The sequence below is a fragment of the Mobula hypostoma genome, chromosome 7 (assembly GCF_963921235.1).
Source record: "Mobula hypostoma chromosome 7, sMobHyp1.1, whole genome shotgun sequence".
Lineage (NCBI taxonomy): Eukaryota > Metazoa > Chordata > Chondrichthyes > Myliobatiformes > Myliobatidae > Mobula > Mobula hypostoma.
The window spans coordinates 44,480,099-44,505,600 of record NC_086103.1 but is presented as its reverse complement, the minus strand read 5'-3'; the positions used below and the strand labels follow the sequence as shown (position 1 = coordinate 44,505,600).

At 41.8% G+C, this 25,502-nt stretch overlaps 1 protein-coding gene across 2 annotated transcripts in view; it reads right to left on the bottom strand.

The window, feature by feature from the left end:
* spock1 (SPARC (osteonectin), cwcv and kazal like domains proteoglycan 1) overlaps positions 1-25,502 on the bottom strand; it is a 520,348-nt gene that overhangs the window by 337,960 nt on the left and 156,886 nt on the right. The gene's annotated exons all lie outside the window — the stretch shown is intronic.

Genomic DNA, 25,502 nt, shown 5'->3' with positions numbered 1-25,502 from the left:
CCACATGTACTTACCCAACATGTACTTAGTTTAGAAATTACCTAGGGTTACCCATAGTCATCTATTTTTCTAAGCTCCATGTACCTATCCAGGAGTCTCTTAAAATAGCCTATTGTATCCACCTCCGCCACTGTTGCCAGCAGCATATTCCATGCACTCATCACTCTCTGCATAAAAAAAACTTACCCCTGACATCTCTTCTGTACCCACTTTTAAGCACTTTAAAACTGTGCCTTCTCGTGTTAGCCATTTCAGCCCTGGCGAAAAGCCTCTGACTATCCACATGATCAATGCCTCTCATCATCTTATACACCTCTATCAAGTCACTTCTCATCCTCTGTCGCTCGAAGGAGAAAAGGCCAAGTTCACTCAAGCTTTTCTCATAAGGCATGCTCCCCAATCCAGGCAACATCCTTGTAAATCTCCTCTGCACCCATTCTATAGTTTCCACATCTTTTTTGTTGTGAGGTGACCAGAAATGAGCACAGTACTGCAAGTGGGGCCTGACCATGGTCCTATATAGCTGTAACATTACCTCTCGACTTTTGAACTCAATCTCACGGTTGATGAAGACCAATGCACCGTATGCCTTCTTAACCACACAGTCAACCTGCGCAGAAGCTTTGAGTGTCCTATGGACTCGGACCCCAAGATCCCTCTGATCCTCCACACTGCCAAGAGTTTTACCATTAATACTATATTCTGCAATTATATTTGACCTACATAAATGAAACACCTCACACTTATCTGGATTGAATTCCATCTGCCATTTCTCAGTCCAGTTTTGCATCCTATCGAGGTCCCACTGTAACTTCTGACAGCCCTCTACACTATCCACAACAACCCCCAACCTTGTGTCATCAGCAGATTTACTAACCCATCCCTCCACTTCGTCATACAGGTTATTTATAAAAATCATAAAGAGAAGGGCTTCCAGAACAGATCCCTGAGGCACACCAGTGATCATCAACCTCCATGCAGAATATGACCCATCTACAACCACTCTTTGCCTTCAGTGGGCAAGCCAGTTCTGGATCCACAAAGCAATGTCCCCTTGGATCCCATGCCTCCTTACTTTCTCAATAAGCCTTGCATGGGTTACCATATCAAATACCTTGCTGAAATCCATATACACCACATCTACTGCTCTATCTTCATCGATGTGTTTAGTCACATCCTCAAAAAATTCAATCAGGCTCGTAAGGCACAACCTGCCTTTGACAAAGTCATGCTGACTATTCCTAATCATATTATGCCTCTCCAAATGTCCATAAATCCTGCCTCTCAGGATCTTCTCCATCAACTTACCAACCACTGAAGTAAAACTCACTGGTCTATAATTTCCTGGGCTATCTCTACTCCCTTTCATGAATAAGGGAACAACTTTTGCAACCCTCTAATCCTCTGGAACCTCTCCCATCCTCATTAATAATTCAAAGATAATTGCCAGTGGCTCAGTAATCTCCTCCCTCACCTCCCACAGTAGCTGGGATATACCTTGTCCAGTCCCAGTATCTTATTCTACTTGATGCTTTCTAACAGCTCCAACACATCCTCTTTCTTAATGTCTATATCCTCAAGCTTTTCAGTCCACTGTATGTCATCCCTACGATCACAAAGGTCCTTTTCCATAGTGAATACTGAAGCTATGTATTCATTAGGTACCGCTGCTATCTCTATACACACTTTTCCACTGTCACACTTGATTGGTCTTATTCTCTTAAGTCTTGTCCTCTTGCTCTTCACATACTTTTAGAAAGCCTTGGGGTTTTCCTTAATCCTGCTCACCAAGGCCTTCTCATGGCCCCTTCTGGTTCTCCTAATTTCAATCTTAAACTCCTTCCTGTTAGCCTTATAATCTTCTAGATCTCTATCATTACCTAGCTTTTTGAACCTTTCATAAGCTTTTCTTTTCTTCTTGAATAGCTTTTCAACAGTCTTCATACACCCTGATTCCTGTACCCTACCGTCCTTACCCTGTCTCATTGGAACGTACCCATGCAGAACCCCACGCAGATATCCCCTGAACATTTGCCACATTTCTGCCATACATTTCCCTGAGAACATCTGTTCCCAATTTATGCTTCCAAGTTCCTGCCTGATAACTTCATATTCCCCCTTACTCCAATTAAACGGTTTCCTAACTTGTCTGTTCCTATCCCTCTCTAATGCTATGGTAAAGGAGATAGAATTGTGATCACTATCTCCAAAATACTTTCTCACTGAGAGACCTGATACCTGACCAGGTTCATTTCCCAATACCAGATCAAGTAGAGCCTCTCCTCTTGTTGGCTTATCTACATATTGCGTCAGGAAACCTTACTGAACACACCTAACAAACTCCACCCCATCTAAAACTCTTGTTCTAGGGAGATGCCAATCAATATTGGGGAAATTAAAATCTCCCATCACAACAATCCTGTTATTATTGCACCATTCCAGAATCTGTTTCTCTATCTACTCCTCGATGTCCCTGTTACTCTTGGGTGGTCTATAAAAGACACCCAATAGAGTTATTGACCCTATCCTGTTCCTAACTTCCACCCACAGAGACTCCATAGACAATCCGCCATGACTTCCTCCTTTTCTGCATCTGTGACACTATCTCTGATCAGCAGTGCCACATCTCCACCTCTTTTGCCTCCCTCCCTGTCCTTTCTGAAACATCTAAAGCCTGGCACTCTAAGTAGCTGTTCCTGGCCCTGAGCCATCCAAGTCTCTGTAATGGCCTCAATACTATAGCTCCAAGTACTGATCCAAACTCTAAACTCATCCGCTTTGTTCATGATACTCCTTGCATTAAAATAGACACATCTTAAGCCATCAGTCTGAGCATATCCCTTCTCTATCACCTGCCTATCCTCCCTCTCGCACTGTCTACAAGCTTTCTTGATTTGTAAGCCAACCGCTTCTTCCTCCGTCTCTTCAGTTCGGTTCCCACCCCCCAGCAATTCTAGTTTAAACTCTCCCCAATAGCCTTTGCAAACCTCCCTGCCAGGATATTGGTCCCCCTTAGATTCAAGTGCAACCTGTCCTTTTTGTACAGGTCACGCCTGACTCAAAAGAGGTCCCAATGATCCAGAAATCTGAATCCCTGCCCCCTGCTCAAATCCCTCAGCCACACATTTATCCTCTACCTCATTCTATTCCTATACTCACTGTCGCATGGCACAGGCAGTAATCCCGAGATTACTACCTTTGCGGTCCTGCTTCTCAACTTCCTTCCTAACTCCCTGTAGTCTGCTTTCAGGACCTCCTCCCTTTTCCTATCTATATCATTGGTACCAATATGTACCACGACCTCTGGCTGTTTACCTTCTCACTTCAGGATATCGTGGACGTGATCAGAAACATCCCAGACCCTGGCACCTGGGAGGCAAACTACCATCCATGTTTCTTTCCTGAGTCCACAGAATCGCCTGTCTGACCCCCTAACTATAGAGTCCCCTATCACTACTGCCTTCCTCTTCCTTTCCCTACCCTTCTGAGCCACAGGGCCAGACTCTGTGCCAGAGGCGCGGCCACTGTTGCTTCCCCAGGTAGGTTGACCCCCCCACCCCCCCCCGCCGACCCAACAGTACTCAAACAAGAGTACTTATTGTTAAGGGGGACAGGCACAGGGGTACTCTCTAGTATCTCACTCTTGCCCTTCCTTCTCCTGACTGTTACCCACTTATTTGTCTCCCGAGGCCCCGGTGTGACTACTTGCCTATAACTCCTTTCTATCGCCGCCTCACTTTCCCTGACCAGACGAAGGTCATTGAGCTGCATCTCTAGTTCCCTAACCTGGTTCCTAAGGAGCTGCAGCTCGACGCACCTGGCGCAGATGTAGCCGTCTGGGAGGCCGAGAGTCTCCTGTACATCCTACACCCAATACTCAGTACAGAACACCAGCCTTGCAGACATATTTCCTATTCCTATTCTTCACAAGTAACGTACCTCACCTCGACCCATTATCACCAAAGCTCTGTTGAGCCAAAGCTCTCTTACTCTGACTCCCTCTACTCCAACGCCTGTCCTCTGGCGTCTGCTCTATAAAGCTGTCTTCTTTTTAAATTCTTCCCGCCGGTCTAACTTACTGATGTCTATGCACCTGCGCAGTTGTGCCTCGATCAAAGTTATATTTAGCTATATTCATCTAAGTCAGTTGAGAGGGTATTCTATCACACTCCACTGTCAAAGCCACAGTTAGGTTGAAGGAACAACACCTTATATTCTGTTTGGGTAGCCTCCAACCCAATGGCATGAACTTTGATTTCTTAAACTTCCAGTAATGCCTCCACACCCTCCCCACTTCACCATTTCCCATCCCCTTGACCCTCTCTCATGTTGTCTCCTTGTTTGCCCATTGCCTCCCTCTGCTGCTCCTTCCCCACCCCCACCCCCACCACCCTTCTTTCTTCCATGGCCTTTCACTAATCAACTTCCTAGCTCTTTGCTTCATCCCTCCCCCTCCAAGTTTCACCTATTGCCTGGCGTTTTTCTCTCCACACCACCCACCCCAGCTTTCAAATCTACTCCTCAGCTTTTTTTCTCCAGTTCTGCTGAAGGGTTTTGGCCCAAAACGTTGACTGTACTTTTTTTCCATAGATGCTGCCTGGCCCTGCTGAGTTCCTCCAGCACTTTTTGAGTGCTGCTCAGATTTCCAGCATCTGCAGATTTTCCCTTGTTTGTGATTATATCACACTCTTGGTTTGTATCTTCTGTAGATGGTAGAGACATTTTATGGACTTGGGAGGCGAGTCACAGAGTATCTGCCAAATATCATTTGTGGCTGGTACTGTCAAGCTACTGGTCAAAGTAAGAAGCAATATTTTAGCAAGCCAACCTCAAAACTTATCTGCTTTGTGTGAAGCAAGCAAGTGGATGTCAGATGGTAATACAGAAAAACTACTTTTGTTAATGAAAGCAGTTTCACTAACATGGACCTGGAGCTACTGAAAATACAAGGAAAATGAAAAATACAGAACAGATAAAAAGAGAAACACAAACAAGCTGAAATACATCTTTGCTGATCTGAAATGTCTATTCCTACTATTATTTTTCAGTGATCAGATAATACTTGGGATTTTTTTTTGGAAACCTCAAGACAGCATAAAATGACACACAATTTGTGGACCGAGGAGAATCTTAAAATTGTTTGAGCCATTAAGGTTTGCCACGGTTTAAGATGCCATGTTCTGCTTTCCTACCTCAGTACTGTGACCCACTAATGGATGGTCCAACTTCACAGTACTTTAAGCTGTGCAACAGACAAATATGCACATGCTATGTTGTGAGAACATTTGTTTTCAGGAACAAAAGTCCTGCTAATCCTTCCTGTGCAATCAACCCTCACTGCTAACAATCTGACTGTGATGGAAGGTAGGCATTTCAGAATTCACAGCACAGCTGGAAGTGAACTGATAATACACAAAGTACACATTCCACAAGGAAGCAGCAGCTGCTGCCAATTGTCAACTTGTCAACAGACTGATGTGACTACTCTCGTCTACACTACACCAAGAGATGAAGAATCCAAATGCCTAAATATCAATAACCTTTCTGCTATTTTTCAAAATGTCAAAAGAGAATATTAAACAACATTCCGAGAATGCTCTTGTCCACATACACAGACGTCTGATTAAACTCCTTTCCCAAACTTAAGAACAGAGTTGGCATCATAATGGCAGCTTAATAATTAACACTCCTTAAACGTGCACTTAATGGGAATATTTGCGCAGCACAACTAAAATGAAGGAATGTTACAGCATCAATAGGCACATGATGATTACACATAATTGTTAAAGGGTAATTATATTTTTGAAATTTACAAGCAATATTCAGTGTTTACAATATCATCTTGCAATGCTCATGGTGAAATGAAGTACATCATCACATAAAACTAATTCAAAAATCAAATGGCTTTATAAAAACTGTTTTAAAAGCACCAACCTCTACTTCCTGTACATGCAAGCAGAAAAACAAAGAGAAAGTATTATTATTAAACAAGCATGTGTACATGGACTCATAGAAAGAGAACATTATCCAAAAGTGCCAAAGCCAGGCATTTGAAAGACCTGCAAAAACAAACTGTATCTGCAGTATCGTTTGTCTTCTTTGAAAGAACAATCTCCAGCTTGTCCAACTTTAAAGCTCTTCCCCAGAGCCCAGAGAATGACTTCACCATTGCTTTTCTAACCCACTTTTAGATGGCTGTTGCGTTGCATCTGCCAACTTTTGCCAGTACAGTCTAGAGTTTGCATGCACTCCTTGTGATCATGGGTTTCCCCGGGTACTTCTATTTTCTCCTATGTACCAAAGATGTGCCGATGAGTAGGTTACCAATAGTGTAGATGTGTGGTTGTAGAGACAGGCCATGTGACAGAAAAAGGATCATGAGGAAAAAATGAAGGAAAAGGAACCAATGGAATTGCTCTGACAGCTGACACATATACCATGTGCTGAATACCCTCCTACCTCATAAGGAAATATGCAAATATACCAGGTCAATGCAATTTTTTTCTTCCGTTGTCCCTGTTGCTACCAGTTAAAATTAAATTGACATCCTTTGGTTTTCTACCTTTCTGATAATAAAACAAGGATCTCTCTTAAAACCTTTTTTGAGACTTTATAGAAATCTACAGCACATTACAGGCCCTTCAGCCCACAATGTTGTGCAAACCAAGTAACCTGCTCTGTAGACTGCCTAGAATTACCCTACCACATGGCCCTCTATTTTTCAAAGCTCCATGTACCTATCCAAGAGGCTCTTAAAAGACCCTATTGTATCCGTTTCCACCACTGCCACCAGCAGTGCATTCCACACCCCCACCACTCTCTGTGTGAAAAAGTACCGCTGACATTTCCTCGGTACCTATTTCCAAGCACCTTAAAACTATGCCCCCTCGTGTTAGCAACTTCAGCCAGGGGAAAAAGCCTCTGACTATCCACATGATCAATGCCTCTCATCATCTTATACACCTCTATCAGGTCACCTCTCATCCTCCATCACTCCAAGGAGAAAAGGCCAAGTTCACTCAACTTATTCTCATAAGGTATGCTCCCCAATCCAGGCAACATCCTTGTAAATCTCCTCTGCACCCTTTCTATAATATCCACATTTTTCCTATAGTGAGGTAACATACCTCATGGCTTTTGAACTCAGTCCCACGATTGACGAATGCCAACACACCATACACCTTCTAAACAACACTGTCAACCTGCATAGCTACTTTGAGTGTCCGTTAGACATGGATCCCAAGATCCCTCTGATCTTCCACACTGCCAAGAGTCTTACCATTAATACAATATTTTGTCTTCAAGGTTGACCTACCAAGATGAACCACTTCACACTTACCTGGGCTGATCTCTGTCTGCCATTTCTCAGCCCGGTTCTGCCTCCTATCGATGTCCTACTGTAACCTCAGACAACCCTCCAGACTATCCACAACACCCCAACCTTTATGTCATAGCAGACTTACTAACCTACCCTCCTACTTCTTCATCCAGGTAATTTATAAAAATCACAAAGAGGAGGGGTCCCTGAACAGATCCCTGTGGAACACCACTGGAAACTGACCTCCATGCAGAATATGAATTATCTACATCCAGCCTTTGCCTTCTGTGGGCAAGCCAATTCTGAATTCATAAAATAAGGTCTCCTTGGATCCCATACCTCCTTTCTTTCTGAATGAGCCTTGCATGGGGAACCTTATCAATTGCCTATACACCTCAATAAAAGTTCTTTGCAACTTTCTCTGCTGTAAGGAGAACAATCTCAGCTTTGCAAGTTTCTCCATGTACAGTAATTAAAGTCTTTTCTCCCTGCCACCATGCTGACATATCTCTCCTTCATTCCTTCCGGGGACCTGAAAAATTCCGAAAACATGATCTTAATTAGTCCCAATAGCCAGAGGTCAGTAATATTGATTATTAACCAAATGAAACGTTAGCATACAAGTTCAGTTCAGTATATTTTGCATCCCAACTTGTCCAATCCTGCTTTCTCAGCGAAGCCCACTAAAACAAAAGATGAGAACACAGTAATAGTAAAAATATGAGAGAAGTGTTGTTGAGAAACAGAATGTAACAAAAAAAGGGAAATAGCAATCAATGGAAGGCACAAAAAGGACTAATAACTAAGTAAGATAACATGAGGAAGCAATAAATGATTGAGTTAACTTCTTCATTTGTTGAAAAATACAGCAGAGAATTTGTCCAGTCATGCTGTCTTAGTAAAGCTTTGGTTCTTAATTTTATCCCATACTGGTCTAAATCATTGCAATTTCAGTTTTCAAATTAAGATAAATGGTGCATCTACTAGCATTTGGATGTTATGCACATACCTTGATGTAAATCAAAAATTGTTTTCCACAGAGGCTGAAAGACACTTCTTAATTAGAATGTGACCTTTCACCCATATAGTATTATAGTGATGTGCTGCACATCTCCAGCATGCTGGCTGCAGGAATTGTAATTATGCATTCCTGCTTAGAAATTAATGCCGGACCATTTAGTAGTACTGCCACATTTCACTCTGCTCCATAATTTATTCCACAATAGAATGAATACCAGAGGGAGGGTGTTGACTCCTCTAGAGCCACAAAATGGAATGAATTTTTAGTTATTCATGTTTAGTGTTTATGCAGCTTCATCAATGAGAAAACAGCAGGGATTCCTGTACATTCTATCCACTATAAAACAACAGGGATTATACTTCAAAATGCTTTATTAACTGTGAATTGCTTTGGAATATTCCAAGGTCATGAATAACACTACATGGGTGCAATACTCTTTCATATTGTGATGGTGAAACATAAAAACATACATGCTTCTTGAATTAGAATTCTGGTATTGGTATTAGATGAATATTTTTTGAAGTACAAATAAGAGGCCCACACTCACACATGGCTTTCTATTTCAGTAATACCATACCACTGAATAAAGTATGATTGTTAAGAATGCCTTGCTGCATGGAGTCTTTGTAAATTTACAAAGTAAGATTCTGTAACTTGAACTCAAACTTGAGCTACAATTCTCCTGTTTGAGTTTGTCACCTGTAGTTTATTATGAAAAGTAAAACTGAGGACCAGCTTGCATTGCCTTGTTCGTGTTACCCTAAATAATTTATACTAGTTTCTAAATTCTTGAAGTACTGAAGTGAGTTACATCATAAGTTACTCTGCCCTTATAAAGTGGTTATAAATTCATGACAGTTGAGCACTTACATCATGTCAGTTTATTTAAAAAATTCCAAAGCTTTACTACTAGCTTTGGAATATCATTACTGCTGAACTCAACTATTGTTGAAACATATTTATGCATTGACCAGAAAATTAAAGTCTCACACATCACTGGCTTCTAAGTAAATAGAGAAATAAAAGCTTTTTTCACCGCATAGCTTTTTGTAAAGTAAAAATATTCCAATTTCAAATGAAATTGAAGTTGCTCGAATTTATTCCATCTTGTCTTCATAGAATGGTATCAACCAGCAAAACTAGGAAATGAAAGACATTAAAGAAATATGAAGAAAGTTAATGAAGTTAATTAATTTTTGAGATTGGGCAAAATTCACATTTAGCATACTTTTAAATGGGGTTTGAAAAATGTGCAGTATTTATGAACTGACTGCTGTAAGATTGAACTAAGCATTTCAGTTTTCAGAATGCTTCTATTTAGTATATCAATATTTGTAATTCATAGACTAATAAAACAGTATCTCAAGCTTAAAATTACATTGTACTTTTCAGAATGATACAATTGTTTGATTATAACTCAGAATATTTGATAACTAATCAGAGACCTTCTTAATGCAGCAACTGGTTTGAAAATCTTACGAGAAACGATTTGCATATTTCAAACAAATCTGATTGCTTGACTGATCTTTTCAATGACTGCTGGAACACCAAACAATGTCATTATCAGGGAGATACAAAATAAGAAAACATATTTCATGAATTAGAAAAAAAAACATAATTGCACTCTGACGAGAATGCAGTTGAAAGAGGCAACCGCAAATACAAATGGTCTTTCGATTAACCATCAGCTGATTTAATGGTTTGTAAATTAACCCTACTATGTTTCAAAGCCTTGCAGTGTTAGTTCAAAATATTCACATTCTACAATTAAAAACCCAATTACAAACTGTCCTCTCTCATTAAAGGGTGCAGTACAGTAGATATACATTAGTCAAGTGTAATTAGAGTACAGTAAATGCATATTAACTAGTAAAAGTAATGTATTAGCTAAAGTACAGCAGGATGGCATTAGCTATTTTTAAGAATACAAAACTCGTTAAGCCTTTCAAACTATTGAAGCTTATTTACACAGCAATATATACAGTGCAGAATGACTCTTGAATAGTTCAAACCAGTGTAAATGGACAAGTGTGGTTTTGACCACTAAAAAGAGACTGCATTTGTCAGACAGTGGAAAAAAATGTTTCTGCAATGTAACTCTTAAAAACTGTGGCCACCACTCTGCTCCGTCTAGCGGAATTAGTCCTTACTCTTAATAATTTCTCCTTTTGCTCCTCCCATTTCCTCCAAACTAAAGGTGTAGCTATGGGCACCCGTATGGGTCCTAGCTATGCCTGCCTTTTTGTTGGGTTTGTGGAACAATCTATGTTCCGTGCCTATTCTGGTATCTGTCCCCCACTTTTCCTTCGCTACATCGACGACTGCATTGGCGCTGCTTCCTGCACGCATGCAGAACTCGTTAACTTTATTAACTTTGCCTTCAACTTTCACCCTGCCCTCAAGTTTACCTGGTCCATTTCCGACACCTCCCTCCCGTTTCTAGATCTTTCTGTCTCTGTCTCTGGAGACAGCTTATCCACTGATGTCTACTATAAGCCTACTGACTCTCACAACTATCTGGACTATTCCTCTTCTCACCTTGTCTCTTGCAAAAACGCCATCCCCTTCTCGCAATTCCTCCGTCTCCGCCGCATCTGCTCTCAGGATGAGGCTTTTCATTCTAGGACGAGGGAGATGTCTTCATTTTTTAAAGAAAGGGGCTTCCCTTCCTCCACTATCAACTCTGCTCTTAAACGCATCTCCCCCATTTCACGTACATCTGCTCTCACTCCATCCTCCCACCACCCCACTAGGAATAGGGTTCCCCTGGTCCTCACCTACCACCCCACCAGCCTCCGGGTCCAACATATTATTCTCCGTAACTTCCGCCACCTCCAACGGGATCCCACCACTAAGCATATCTTTCCCTCCCCCCCTCTCTCTGCATTCCGCAGGGATCGCTCCCTACACAACTCCCTTGTCCATTCGTCCCCCCCATCCCTCCCCACTGATCTCCCTCCTGGCACTTATCCGTGGAAGCGGAACAAGTGCTACACATGCCCTTACACTTCCTCCCTTACCACCATTCAGGGCCCCAAACAGTCCTTCCAGGTGAGGCATCACTTCACCTGTGAGTCGACTGGGGTGATATACTGCGTCCGGTGCTCCCGATGTGGCCTTTTATATATTGGTGAGACCCGACGCAGACTGGGAGACCGCTTTGCTGAACATCTACGCTCTGTCCGCCAGAGAAAGCAGGATCTCCCAGTGGCCACACATTTTAATTCCACATCCCATTCCCATTCTGACATGTCTATCCACGGCCTCCTCTACTGTAAAGATGAAGCCACACTCAGGTTGGAGGAACAACACCTTATATTCCGTCTGGGTAGCCTCCAACCTGATGGCATGAACATTGACTTCTCTAACTTCCGCTAGGCCCCACCTCCCCCTCGTACCCCATCTGTTACTCTTTTTAATGCACACATTCTTTCTCTCACTCTCCTTTTTCTCCCTCTGTCCCTCTGAATATACCTCTTGCCCATCCTCTGGGTCACCCCCCCCGTCTTTCTTCCCGGACCTCCTGTCTCATGATCCTCTCGTATCCCCTTCTGCCTATCACCTGTCCAGCTCTCGGCTCCATCCCTCCCCCTCCTGTCTTCTCCTATCATTTTGCATCTCCCCCTCCCCCTCCAGCTTTCAAATCCCTTACTCACTCTTCCTTCAGTTAGTCCTGACGAAGGGTCTCGGCCTGAAACGTCGACTGCGCCTCTTCCTATAGATGCTGCCTGGCCTGCTGCGTTCACCAGCAACTTTGATGTATGTTGTTGTGTAACACATTTGCTGTCTTGGAAGCATTTTTAATGCATTTTGCATTTTCCATTAGGGTTTTCTCTTGTACCTTTTGAATTGCTCACATACACACAAATAACTACTGAACAGGAGAAAAGGAACTATTAATAAGGAAATTGAGGATGCAAATGACAAGTGAGGAATGGAAGAGAGCAAAAAATTATGTTTTTAGAATTTTTAACAAATCCTTGAATTCAAAACATAATGCAATCCACACCTTGTAAGTAAAAGAAAGGTTAGTATCTTCAATGCATTGCATTTTAAAATGTTGGCATAATTTGTGCAGACAGCTATGTAGAAGTGAAGTTAGACTCAGTTCAGAAAGATCCTCAATTCAATACATTTCTGAATCAAGCTTCAACATCAATGTTATTTTGAACAATTCCAACCTCAAATAAGTAAGCTGGGTCAATTTAGAAACAAAGTTTTCTTGACTGGTAAACTCTTGAAGCTTGCAAACTTGATGAAAATACACAAAGCAGCACAATATTTTATACTTAACATCACAAGTACACTAGCCAAACTCAAACAGAATCAGGGGTAAAATTTAGTATTACTTAATTCAATGGACATGTGTTGAAAGAGAATCTTGTATCACAGTGTCATGCAAATTAAACTACCCAGAGCATCATGATATAAATAATACACATTTGATGAATCTTAAGAGATATTCATAGGCCATGCATTTGACTATTACCATAGTAACATTTCAAGATAGAAGCATTCCATTCCAAGTTCTGAAGGAAGTAATCAATAATGTTCAATATGTTGCCAGAAATCACTTCTATATGTACCAGAGTACAAAAATGAGTAATTAGAATCTAGTTATGCAGTTCAGAGCTTAACCAAAGATAATGACACAAAAAAAATCAAAAAATCAGAGAATACTGTTCAATACCCACAATCAATTAAACAGGGCTTTCTATTTCAGTAAAATTGGAATTCCCTTGCCATTTAAAGTCTTTTTTTTTTGCAAAACCTGTACATAACCACCAAATATTTAGGGATTGTGGAAAAATATGCTAGATTTTCTGATTAGTGATGCTCACATACAGGTGCTAAATTTGCTGGCACTGCACTCCTCATTTCTCAGACATATGCTTAAATGGATTAAGCTTGCAAAAAATGGATTAAGCTTGCATAAAATTGTAGAGAAAATTCAAACAGGTACATCATGCGTGATGTTCACCCACTTGAAAATACACTAGGACAGATTAAATGCATTAAAGATCATAAGACATAGGAGCAGAATCAGGCCATTCAGTCCATTAAGTTTGCTCTGCCATTTCATCATGGCTGATCCATTTTCCTCTCAACCTCATTCTCCTGCCTTTCATGCCCTGACTAACCAAGAACTTATCAACCTCCATCTTAAGTACACCGAGTGACTGGCCTCCACAGCTGCCTGAGGTAGCATATTCCACAGATTCAACACCTTCTGGCTAAAGAAATTCCCCTCCTCCCCATTCTAAAGCTATGTCCCTCTATTCTGAGGTTGTGCCCGCTGGTCCTAAACACCACCACCGTAGGGAACATCCTCTCCACATCCACTCTATCTAGGCCTTTCAACATTTGATAGGTTTCAGTGAGATCCCCTCTCATTCTTCTAAATTTCAGCGAGTAAAGGCTCAGAGCCATCAATTGAAACATAGAAACGTAGAAAAACCTACAACACAATACAGGCCCTTCGGACCACAATACTGTGCCAAACATGTACTTACTTTAGCAGTTACCTTGGGTTACCCATAGCCCTCTATTTTTCTAAGCTCCATGTACCTATCAAGAAGTCTCTTAAACGACCCGGCAGCCCATTCCACACACTCACCACTCTCTGCGTAAAAAACATACCCCTGACATCTTCTCTGTACCTACTTCTAAGCACCATAAAACTTTATCGTCTCACGTTAGTCATTTCAGCCCTGGGAAAAAGCCTCTGACAATCCACACGATCAATGCCTCTCATCATCTTATACACCTCTATCATGTCACCTCTCATCCCCTGTCGCTCCAAGAAGAAAAGGCCAAGTTCACTCAACCTATTCTCATAAGGCATGCTCCCCAATCCAAGCAACATCCTTGTAAATCTGCTCTGAACTATTTCTATATTTTCCACATCCTTCCTGTAGTGAGGTGACCAGAATTGAGCACAGTACTCCAGCTGTAACATTACCTCTCGGCTCTTGAACTCAATCCCATTGCTGATGAAGGTCAATGTACCATATGCCTTCTTAACCACACAGTCAACCTGTGCAGCAGCTTTAAGTGCCTATGGACTCGGACCCCAAGATCCTTCTGATCCTCCACACTTCCAGGAGATTTACCATTAATACTATATCGTGCCATCATATTTGACCTACCAAAATGAACCACCTCACACTTTTCTGGGCTGAACTCCATCTGCCACTTCTCAGTCCAGTTTTGCATCCTGTCGATGTCCCGTTGTAACCTCTGACAGCCCTCCACACGATCCACAACACCCCCAACCTTTTTGTCATCAGCAAATTTACTAACCCATCCCTCCACCACTTCCTCATCAAGGTCATTTATAAAAATCACAAAGAGAAGGTGTCCCAGAACAGATCCCTGAGGCACACCAGTGATCATCAACCTCCATGCAGAATATGACCTGTCTACAAACACACTTTGCCTTCAGTGGGCAAGCCAGTTCTGGATCCACAAAGCAATGTCCCCTTGGATCCCATGCCTCCTTACTTTCTCGATAAACCTTGCATGGGCTACCATTTCAAATACCTTGCTGAAATCCAGATACACTACATCTACTGCTCTACCTTCATCAATGTGTTTAGTCACATCCTCAAAAAATTCAATCAGGCTGATAAGGCACGACCTGCCTTTGACAAAGACATGCTGACTATTCCTAATTATATTATTCTTCTCCAAATGTTCAGAAATCCTGCCTTTCAGGATCTTCTCCATCAACTTGCCAACCACGGAAGTAGGACTCACTGGTCTATAATTTCCTGGGCTATCTCTACTCCCTTTCTTGAATAAAGGAACAACATCTGCAATCCTCCAATCCTCTGGAACCTCTCTCGTCCCCATTGATGATGCAAAGGTCATTGCCAGAGGCTCAGCAATCTCCTCCCTCGCTTCCCACAGTAGCCTGGTGTATATCTCCTCTAGTCCAGGTAACCTATCCAACTTGATGCTTTCCAAAAGCTCCAGCACATCCTCTTTATTAATGTCTATATGCTCAAGCTTTTCAGTCTGCTGTAAGTCATCTCTACAATCGCCAAGGTCCTTTTCCGTAGTGAATACTGAAGCAAAGTATTCATTAAGTACCTCCGCTACTTTCCCTGGTTCCATACACACTTTTCCACTGGCACACTTGATTGGTCCTATTCTCTGACATCTTATCCTCTTGCTCATCACATACTTTTAGAATGCCTTGGGGTTTTCCTTAATCCTGCTCGCCAAGTCCTTCTCATGGCCCCTTCTGGCTCTCCTAATTTCATTCTTAAGCTCCTTCCTGCTAGCCTTATAATCTTCTGGATCTCTATCGTTACCTAGTTTTTTGAACCTTTTGCAATTGCTTCTCATATGATAAGCCTTTCATTCCCAAAATCACTCTCCTGTACCTTCGCTGAATCCTCTCCAATGTCAGCACATCCTTTCTTAGATAGGGGTCCCAAAACTGCTCACAGTAGATAAGTATGCTTCTGAATAATTCTACAACTTTTCCTTTGCATTGGTAATATTTCAAATATGAGTGTGGAGATTATCTCTTCATGATTATTCATCACTAACACTGACATATTGCAGAGAGTAGAGAAGTCTGCGAAGTACAATAACTGGGACTACAAAAGGCAGGTGAGACTCTAGGATAGGCAGGATAATTATAGAGAAGAAAGATGATCAAGGCTGGTGCACACTGCAGTTGGTCATCAAAGCTGGGATAAAAGTTGAGGCGTCGATGAGGCTGGAAGCAGAGATATATCATTCAGGTGGTGCTCACGGCACAGCTCAATTAACAGGCTTTAAAAACTTAGTGACTACTTGTCTTATTGGGTAGGGTGATTATGGCATATCCTAGAATATTCCCAATTTTTGTGCTTACAGGAATGGACAATATATAAAGCAGTGGTTCTGGCAGTGGGATGGGAACCAGAGTGATACAGCTGAAGATGAGGTAGCTGATTTGCAAACAGAGGCAATGTGTTGCAAGACTCATATCAAGGAGAGGCTGATGATAGGGCAAAACTGCAGTCAACAGGTTGAGTTGCAACATAAAAGGTGGACAAAATCAAAAAAGGTGAATACAGGACTGAAGGTGTTATATTTGAATGTGCACAGTATAAGGAATAAGGTAGATGAACTTTTAGCACAGTTACGGATTGGCATGTATGATGTTGTAGGCATCACTGAATCGAGGTTGGAAGGTTGCAGAAAGCTTAATGTCTAAAAATATACATTGTATTGAAAGGACAGGTAGGAAGGCAGTGGGAGCAGTGCTACTCTGTTGTTAAGAAATGAAGTCAAATCATTACAATGAGGTGCAGAGGGTTGGAAGATATTGAATCACTGAGGATAGAGCTATAGAGGATATAGAGGATAGAGGTCTGCGTGGGATTCCAAGAGGGGGAATTTCTAGAACGCCTACGAGTTTGCTTTTTAGAGCAGCTCATCATTGAGCCCACTAGAGCATCGGCTATTCTGGATTGGGTGTTGTGCAAAGAACCAGAACTGATTAGAACCCTTAGGGGGCAAGTGATCATAATATGATTGAATTCATCCTGAAACTTGAGAAGGAGAAGCAAACGTCTGAAGTATCAGTATTACAGTGGAAAACGGGAATTACAGAGGCATGAAAGAGGAGTTGGCCAGAATTGATTGGAAATGAACACTGGCAGGGATGATGGCAGAGCAGCAATGGCTGGAAGTTCTGGAAGCAATTTGGAAGGCACACGATGTGTACATCCCAAAGAGGAAGTATTCTAAACACAAGATGACACAACTATCGTTAACAAGAGAGGTCAACGCCAACACAAAATCCAAAGAGGGGGCATATAATAAAGCAAAAAATTAGTGGGAAGTTAAAGAATTGGGAAGGTCTTAAATATCAACAGAAGGCAACTAAAAAAAGTCATTAAGAAGGTAAAATGATGTCGTATCTGTTAAATAGGGGCCCTGGACAATTCTGATTTGATGGAGAATGGACGTGAAATCACAGAGGAACATCTGGAGAAATTTCCGAAACGCCTGTCCGCTGCCGTCGTTACTGTGTGGTTGGGAATCTTTCGGAGGGTAGGCCTCAAAATCCCCGGCCTTGCTTGCTTTTGGTGACTGAGAAAGAGGTCGAATCGCTCAGACAGAGATGGCGCTCAGTACTCAGTTTTGGAGACCTGATCAGAGCTCGAAGTTTTTGGATGACTCAGAGTCGGATTGTGGTCGGCATGGGAGGGAGAGTTTTTCTTCCCTCTCCCGACTGCGTGAGATGTGGGACATTTGAGAAACTTTGAACTTTACTGTGCTCATGGACTTTCTTCATCAAGTTATGGTATTGTGCACTGTTGTATCTATATGTATAATTATGTGGTTTTGTCAGTTTTTTCAGTCTTGGTTTGTCCTGTGTTTTGTGATATCACACTGGAGGAAATAATCTATCATTTCTTAATGCATGCATTACTAGATGACAATAAAAGGGGACTATTTGTCTTCATAATCTAAACAAAATAGAATATTAAAGTAAGCTAGGCAATAATATTAAAGAGGATACCAAAAGTTTCTTCAGATACATAAAGAGTAAAAGGGAGGTGAGAGTGAATATCGGACCGCATTTAAATGATGCTGGATAGGTAGTAATGAAGGACAAGGAAATGGCGGATGAGTGAATAAGTATTTTCCACCAGTCTTTACTGTGGAAGACACTAGCAGTATGGTGGAAGTTCCACATCTCATGGTCATGAAGTGTGGGAAATCACCGTTACTAGGGAGAAGGTTCTTGGGAAACTGACTAATCTAGAGGTAGATAGGTCACCTGGTCCAGATGGTGTACACCCCAGGGTTCTGAAGGAGGTGGCTGAAGAGATTGTGGAGGCATTAGTAATGATTTTTCAAGAATCACTAGATCTGGAATGATTCCAGAAGACTGAAACATTGCAAATGTCATTCCACTCTTCATGGAAGAGTGGCAGAAGAAAGGAAATTATAGGCCAGTTAGTCTGACCTCAGTGGTTGGGAGATGTTGGAGTCAATTATTAAGATCATAAGATATAGGAGAAGTAGGCCAATCAGCCTATCGAGTCTGCTCTGCCATTCAGTCATGTGCTGATCCAATTCTTCCAGTCATCCCCACTCCCTGCCTTCTCCCCATACCCTTTGATGTCCTGGCTAATCAAGAACCTATCTGTCTCTTCCTTAGATGCACCCAATGATTTGGCCTCCACAGCTGCTCGTGGCAACAAATTCCACAGATTTATCATTAAGGATGAGCTCTCATGGTACTTGAAGGCACATGATAAAATAGGCCATAGTCAGCATAGTTTCCTCAGGGGAAAATCTTGCCTGACAAAACAGTTGGAGGAAGTAACAAGCAGAATAGACAAAGGAGAATCGCTTGATATTGTGTACTTGGATTTTCAGAAGGCCTTTGACAAGGTGCTAAACATGAGGCTGCTTAACAAGCTATGAGCCCATGGTATTTACAGGAAAGATTCTAGCATGGATAAAGCAGTGGCTGAAAGACAGGAGGCAAAGAGTGGGATTAAAGGGAGTCTTTTCTGGTAGGCTGCCAGTGACTAGTGGTTTTCCAGAGGGGTCTGCGTTGGGACCGACTCTTTTTACCCCATATGTCAATGATTTGGATGATGGAATTGATGGATTTGTTGCAAAGTTTGCAGACAATATGAAGATAGGTGGAGAAGAAGATAGCTTTGAGGAAGTAGAGAGGCTACAGAAGGACTTAGATTAGGAGAATTGGCAAAGAAATGGCAGATGGAATACAGTGTTGGGAAGTATATGGTCATGTACTTCAGTAGAAGAAATGAAAGGGCTGACTTTTTTCTAAATGGAGAGAAAATACAAAAAACTGAGGTGCAAAGGGACTTGGGAGTCCGTGTGCAGGATTCCCTAAAGGTTAATTTGCAGGTTGAGTCTGTGGTGAGGAAGTCAAATGTGATATGATTTCAAGAGGACTAGAAATAGAAGCAAGTTTGTAATGTTGAGACTTTATAAAGCATTAATGGAGCCTCAATCGGGAGTATTGTGAGCAGTTTTAGGCCCCTTATCTTAGAAAGGATGCAGTAAAACTGGAGATTTTTTAAAGGAGGTTCACAAAATTGATTCCAAGATTAAACGCCTTGTCATATGAAGAGCGTTTGATAGCTCTCTGCCTGTATTCACCGGGATTTAGAAAAATGAGAAGTAACCTAATCGAAACCCTTTGAATGGTGAAAGGCTTTGATAGAGTGGACATGGAGAGGCTGTTTCCTATGGTGCAAGAGTCTAAGACCAGAGGACACAGCCTCTGGTCTTAGAAGCGCTTCCTTTTAGATTGGAGATGAGGAGGAATTTCTTTAGCCAGATAGTGGTGAATCTGTGGAACTCATTGCCACAGGAGCTGTGGAGGCCAAGTCTTTATAAGTCCATGAGACATAGGAGCAGAGTAAGGCCATTTAGCCCATCGAGTCTGCTCCACTGTTCCATCAGGGCTGATTCCAGATTTCACTCAAACCCATTCACCTGACTTCTCACTATATCCTTTGATGCCCTGACTGATCAGGAAACGATCAACTTCTGCCTTAATTATATGCACAGACTTGGCCTCCACCACAGTCTGTGGCAGAGCATTCCTCAGATTTACTACTGTCTGGCTGAAAAAACTCCTCCTTACCTCTGTTCTAAAGGGTCACCTCTCAATTTTGAGGCTGTGCCCTCTAGTTCTGGATACCCCCAGCGTATCTCCACATCCACCCTATCTAGTCCTTTCAACATTTGGTAGGTTTCAATGAGATCCCCACGTATTCTTCTAAATTCCAGTAAGTACAGGCCCAAAGCTGCTAAACGTTCCTCGTGTTAACCCCTTCATTCCTATAATCATCCTCGTGAACCTCCTCTGTACTTTCTCCAATCACAACACATCCTTTCTGAGATACAGTACAGGGCCCAAGCTGACAATACTCTAAGTGTGGCCTTGCTAGTGTCTTATAAATGCTCAGCATTATCTCATTTTTATGTTCTATTCTCCTTGAAATAAATGCCAACATTGTATTTGCCTTCTTTACCACACAGACTCAACCTGTAAATGAACCTTCTGGGAGTCTTGCATAAGGACTTCCATGCCCCTCTGCACCTCTGATGTTTGAGAATTATATGTATATTTAAGGAAGGGAATGATAGATTCTTGATTGGCCACAGCATGAAGGGATACAGGGGGAAGGCAAGGAGACTGGGGCTGAGAAGAAAAATGGATCAGACATGATGAAATAGCAGACTCGGTGGGCCATATCGCCTAATTCTGCTCCTATATCCTATGGTCTTATGGTTCTTCACTCCACCCAGGTAACAAGGAACAGAAAAAAAACATTAAGTGCAGTGCTCTACTCTACTGCTAACAATTCATCATTTAACTCCTAGCTACTTCAGGAATTCCTATTGAAAGTGGATGTCCAGGAAATGCAGTGAAGTCCTTCATGAGAATTTTCATACAGTAAATGCATTCTGATACTGGAGTCCATGGCAATGTGACATTTCAAAAATTCTCCATGATATACTGAGGCACTGAAGTATTAGTTATTTTAAAATGTCTTATTTTACTTGAAAGCTTATGTTAAATGTTGTTTAATTATTTAACTTAATAATTTCCCTCTATTTATAAACGTCAAAAATGTCATAGAATTTTGACAGCACTGACAGCCTGGTAACCCAGAGAAAAGGCTCAGGAGAATACTAAAGCTTTTTTCTTTAAACTGCTGAGTGGACAGAACTTTCCATATTCCCTCATACTACCATCCATCTCTCCAACATACCGCCAACCCTGCATTCATTCAATGATGTGATGGAGCTCTTGCCTTTGCTACAGACGATGAAAGCAGCTTTTCTTTGCAAGCTCCATTAGAGCAACTTCTCAAAGTAAATTTATAGTCTTCTCCCAAGATATTTCACTCATCTTTCAGTATTTTGCATTACTTTTTTGAACATTTTGTCACAAAATAGCCTTGCCCAAAAAGTGGCCAGGAAAAATAATAAATAATAAAAAAGAAACAATAGGCATAGGAGCAGAATTAGGCCACTCAGCCCATCAAGTCTTGTCCACCATTCCATCATGGCAGATTTATTCTCTTTTTCAACTCCATTCTCCTGCCTTCTCCCTATAACCTTTGATGCCCTGACTAACCAAGAACCTATCAACCTCCACTTTAAATATACTCAATGACTTGGCCTCCACTGCCATTGGTGGCAATGATTTCCACCGATTCATTACTTTCTGGCTGAAGAAATTCCTCCTCATCTTTGTTCTAAATCGACATCCTTTATTCTGAGGCTGTGACCTCTTGTTTTAGACTCCCCCATTATAGAAAATATCCTTTCCACATCCACTCTATGTAGGCCCTTTCAACATTCAATAGGTTTCAATGAGATCCCCTTCATTCTTCTAAACTCCAGCGAATACAGGCCCAGAATTATCAAACACTCATATGTTAACCCTTTCATTCCCAGAATCATTCTTGTGAACTCCTCTAGATGCTCTCCAATGTCAGCATATCTTTTCTTATACAAGAAGCCCAAAACTTCTCATAATACTCCAAGTGTGGTCTGGCTAATGCCTTATAAAGACTCAGTATTATATCCTTGCTTTTATATTCTTGTTCTTTCAAAATTAATGCTAACATTGCATTTACCTTCCTTACCACAGACTCAACTTGCAAATTAACCTTTAGGGAATCCTGCACAAGGACTCCCAATTCCTTTTACATCTCTGATTTTTGAATTTTCTCTCCATTTAGAAAGTAATTTATGCCTTTATTCCAAAGTGCATGACCATACATTTCCTTACACTATATTCCATTTTCCATTCATTGCCCATTCTCCCAACCTGTTCAAGACCTCTACAGACTCCCTGCTTCTTCAACACTATCTGCTTCTCCACCTAGCTTTGTATCATCTGCAAACTTGCCCATAAAGCCATCAATTCCATCATCTAAATCACGAATATATAACATTAAAAGAACCGGTCCCAGTACCAACCCCTGTGGGAACACCACTAGTCAGTGGCAGCCACCCAGAATAGATGCCCTTTATTCTGACTCTTTGCTTCCTGTCAGTCAGCCAATCTTCTATCCATGCTAGTATCTTTCCTGTAATACCATGGGCTCATAGCTTGTTAAGCAGCCTCATGTGTGGCACCTTGTCGAAGGCCTTTTGAAAGTCCACGTAAACAACATCTACTGATTCTCTTTTGTCTATCCTGCCTGTTATTTCCTCAAAGAATTCCAACAGATTTGTCAGGCAAGATTTCCCCTTAAGGAAACCATTCTGACTTTGGCGAAAACCTCATTCTTAATAATGGATTCCAACATTCACAACCACTGAAGTCAGGCTGACTGGCCTACAACGTCTTTCCTTCTGCCTCCCTCCCTTCCTAAAGAGTGGAGTGATATTTGCAATTTTCCAGATCTCCGGAATCATTCCAGAATCTGGAGATTCTTGAAAGTTCATTACGAATGCCTCCACAATCTCTCTTCAGCTAACTCTTTCAGAACCCTGAGGTGCAGTCCACCTGGTCCAGGTGACTTAACTACCTTTTAGTTTCCAATGCACTTCCTCCTCATGCACTTCTGCCCCCAGATACACTTGAATTTCTGACATATTGCTAGTGTCTTCCACAGGGCAGACTGGCACAAGATACTTAATAAGTTTGTCTGCCATTTTTTGACTCCCTTTACTACCTCTCCAGCATCATTTTCCAGTGATCCAATATCCACTCTCATCTCTTTTTTCATCTTCATATATCTGGGAAAAAACTTTGGTATGCTCTTTGATATTACTGTCTAGATTATTTTCATCTTTTCTCACCTGATGGTTTTTTATTAGTTGCCTTCTGTTGTTTTCTAAAAGCTTCCCAATCCTCCAACATCTCGCTACTTTTTGCTATATTATATGCTCTTTCTTTTCCTTTTATGTTGTCTTTGACTTCCTTTGTTGGTCATGATTGCCTTATCCTCCCTTTGGAATACTTCTTCATCTTTGGGATGAATCTATCCTACGTTTTCCGAATTGCTCCTGGAAGCTCCAGCATTGCTGTTCTATCTCCGTCAGTGGCCCTTTCCAATCAACTTTGGCCAGTTCCTCTCTCATGTCTCTGTAATTCCCCTTACTGCACTGCCAACAACACCATACCTGCCAATCTACAAGATCATCTACCTTATTCCGTATACTGCGTGCATTCAAATATAACGTCTTCAGTCCTGTATTCACCATTCTTTTTGATTTTGTCCCCATGTTACATTTTAACTCAACCCTCTGACTGAAGTTTTGCCCTTGCTCACTCCCTCACTGTTGATGCATCAACTTGTACACCTAATGCCCCATCCCGAGCCCTATCACTCCAGTTCCCATCACTTTGCCAATTTAGTTTAAACTATCCCCAACAGTCTAGTAAACCTGCCCTCAAAGATATTGGTCCCCCTCGGGTTCAGGTGTAACTGTCCCTTTTGAACAGGTCATACCTTCCCCAGAAGAGATCCCAATAATCCAGGAATCTGAACCCTGCCTCCTGCACCACTTCCTCAGCCACTCATTCATCTGTACTATCATTACTATCATCCTATTCCTGCCCTGCCTAGCATGTAGTACTGGGAGTAATGCAAAGATTACTACCTTTGAGGTCCTGCTCTTCATCCTCTCCTCTAACTCCCTATACTCACTGTGTAGGACCTTTCCCCTTTCTACCTATGTCATTGGTGCCAATGTGCACCATGACCTCTGCCTGTTCACCTTCCCTCTTGGGAATCTTCTGCAGCAACTCTGAGACATCCTGGTCCCTAGCAATTGAGAGGCAACACACTATCCTGGATTCTCTTTCACAGCCTCAGAATCTGCCGTCTGTTTTCCTTTAACTCTCGAGTCTCCTAGCACTGTCTCTCTTTCTGAGTTTACCCTTCCCTTCTTTGCTGCCCATCAGAGCCAGCCACAGTGACACTGGCCTGAATGCTACTGCTGCTGAGCACTGATAGGTCCTCACTGCCCCCTCCTCCCCCAAGCAGTATTCAAATGTGTGTACTTGTTGATGCAGGGAATGGCCACAGGAAAACTGACTGCTTACTCCTGATTACTCGCCTTATTTCTCCTGGTGGTCAACCATCCACTCTCTGAAGCTTGCACTCTGTGTGTGATCACCATAGTAAAAGTCTCATCCATGAGGTTTTCATCCTACTGGATGGCCCCGAGTATATCCAACTCCTGCTCTAGTTCCTTAAACTTGTCAGTCAGGATCTGAAGTTGGGTGCACTTCCTGCAGATGTAGTTATCAGGGAGACCGTTAGGTACCCTGAAATCACACATGTAACAAGAGGTGCACTCCACTGCTTGAACTACTATCCTGCCTACACTTGTTATGCTTCTATCTTCTCAAGCTTAAGTTCTAGCCTGTGTCTGTTCTTGGCAAAGCCTGACCACTCTAACATTAGCCCACTCCAGCAACAGCCGCTCCTCTTACACCTTACCTGTTTTTATTGGCTGCTGCCAAGTGCCTAAAAGATCGTGACGATTGCAGCTGCCGAAAAGTTCCGAAAGGCCCTGAGCTCTTTTCAAACTTCGTGTAGCCTCACCAGCTGATGACCTTTTGCGATAATTGCAGCCCAATGAAAATACATAACAGATAATAAATAATAAATGATTGGAAGTTTCCACTTGTTGCATTTATTTATCTAGCTTCAAGGACATTGTATTACTAAATTACTATAAATCATAAATGTTAAGAACCAAACAAAAAAAACCTAATCTTTATTTAGTATGTTAATGACAGTTAGCAAACATCTGGAAGGTCATATGAAGTTTTTCTAGTTGTTCAGCTCAGCATCACTATGAATTGTACCTGGATTCTCTCCGAATGTGTACCTCCATTAAATACTGTGCCTTTGTAGCACAAAAGTACTCACGTGCCCACCCACTGGAATTCATTGCCAACAAGTGTTATGAACCACTGACCAAAATGATGGGCTAGATCAAACTTAGTTCCTCATAATTAACTAAGCAACAATAATTGTCACTGATAAGCCTCAACTTCATGTGTTTGAAATTAGATTAGATGTATAATAAATTACAAATTCTAACATGTTTCTAGAAATTGTCATCTTTCCATTTTTAAGTCTGTTCCATATGGAGGAAAAATGCTGTCACACGACAAGTCAC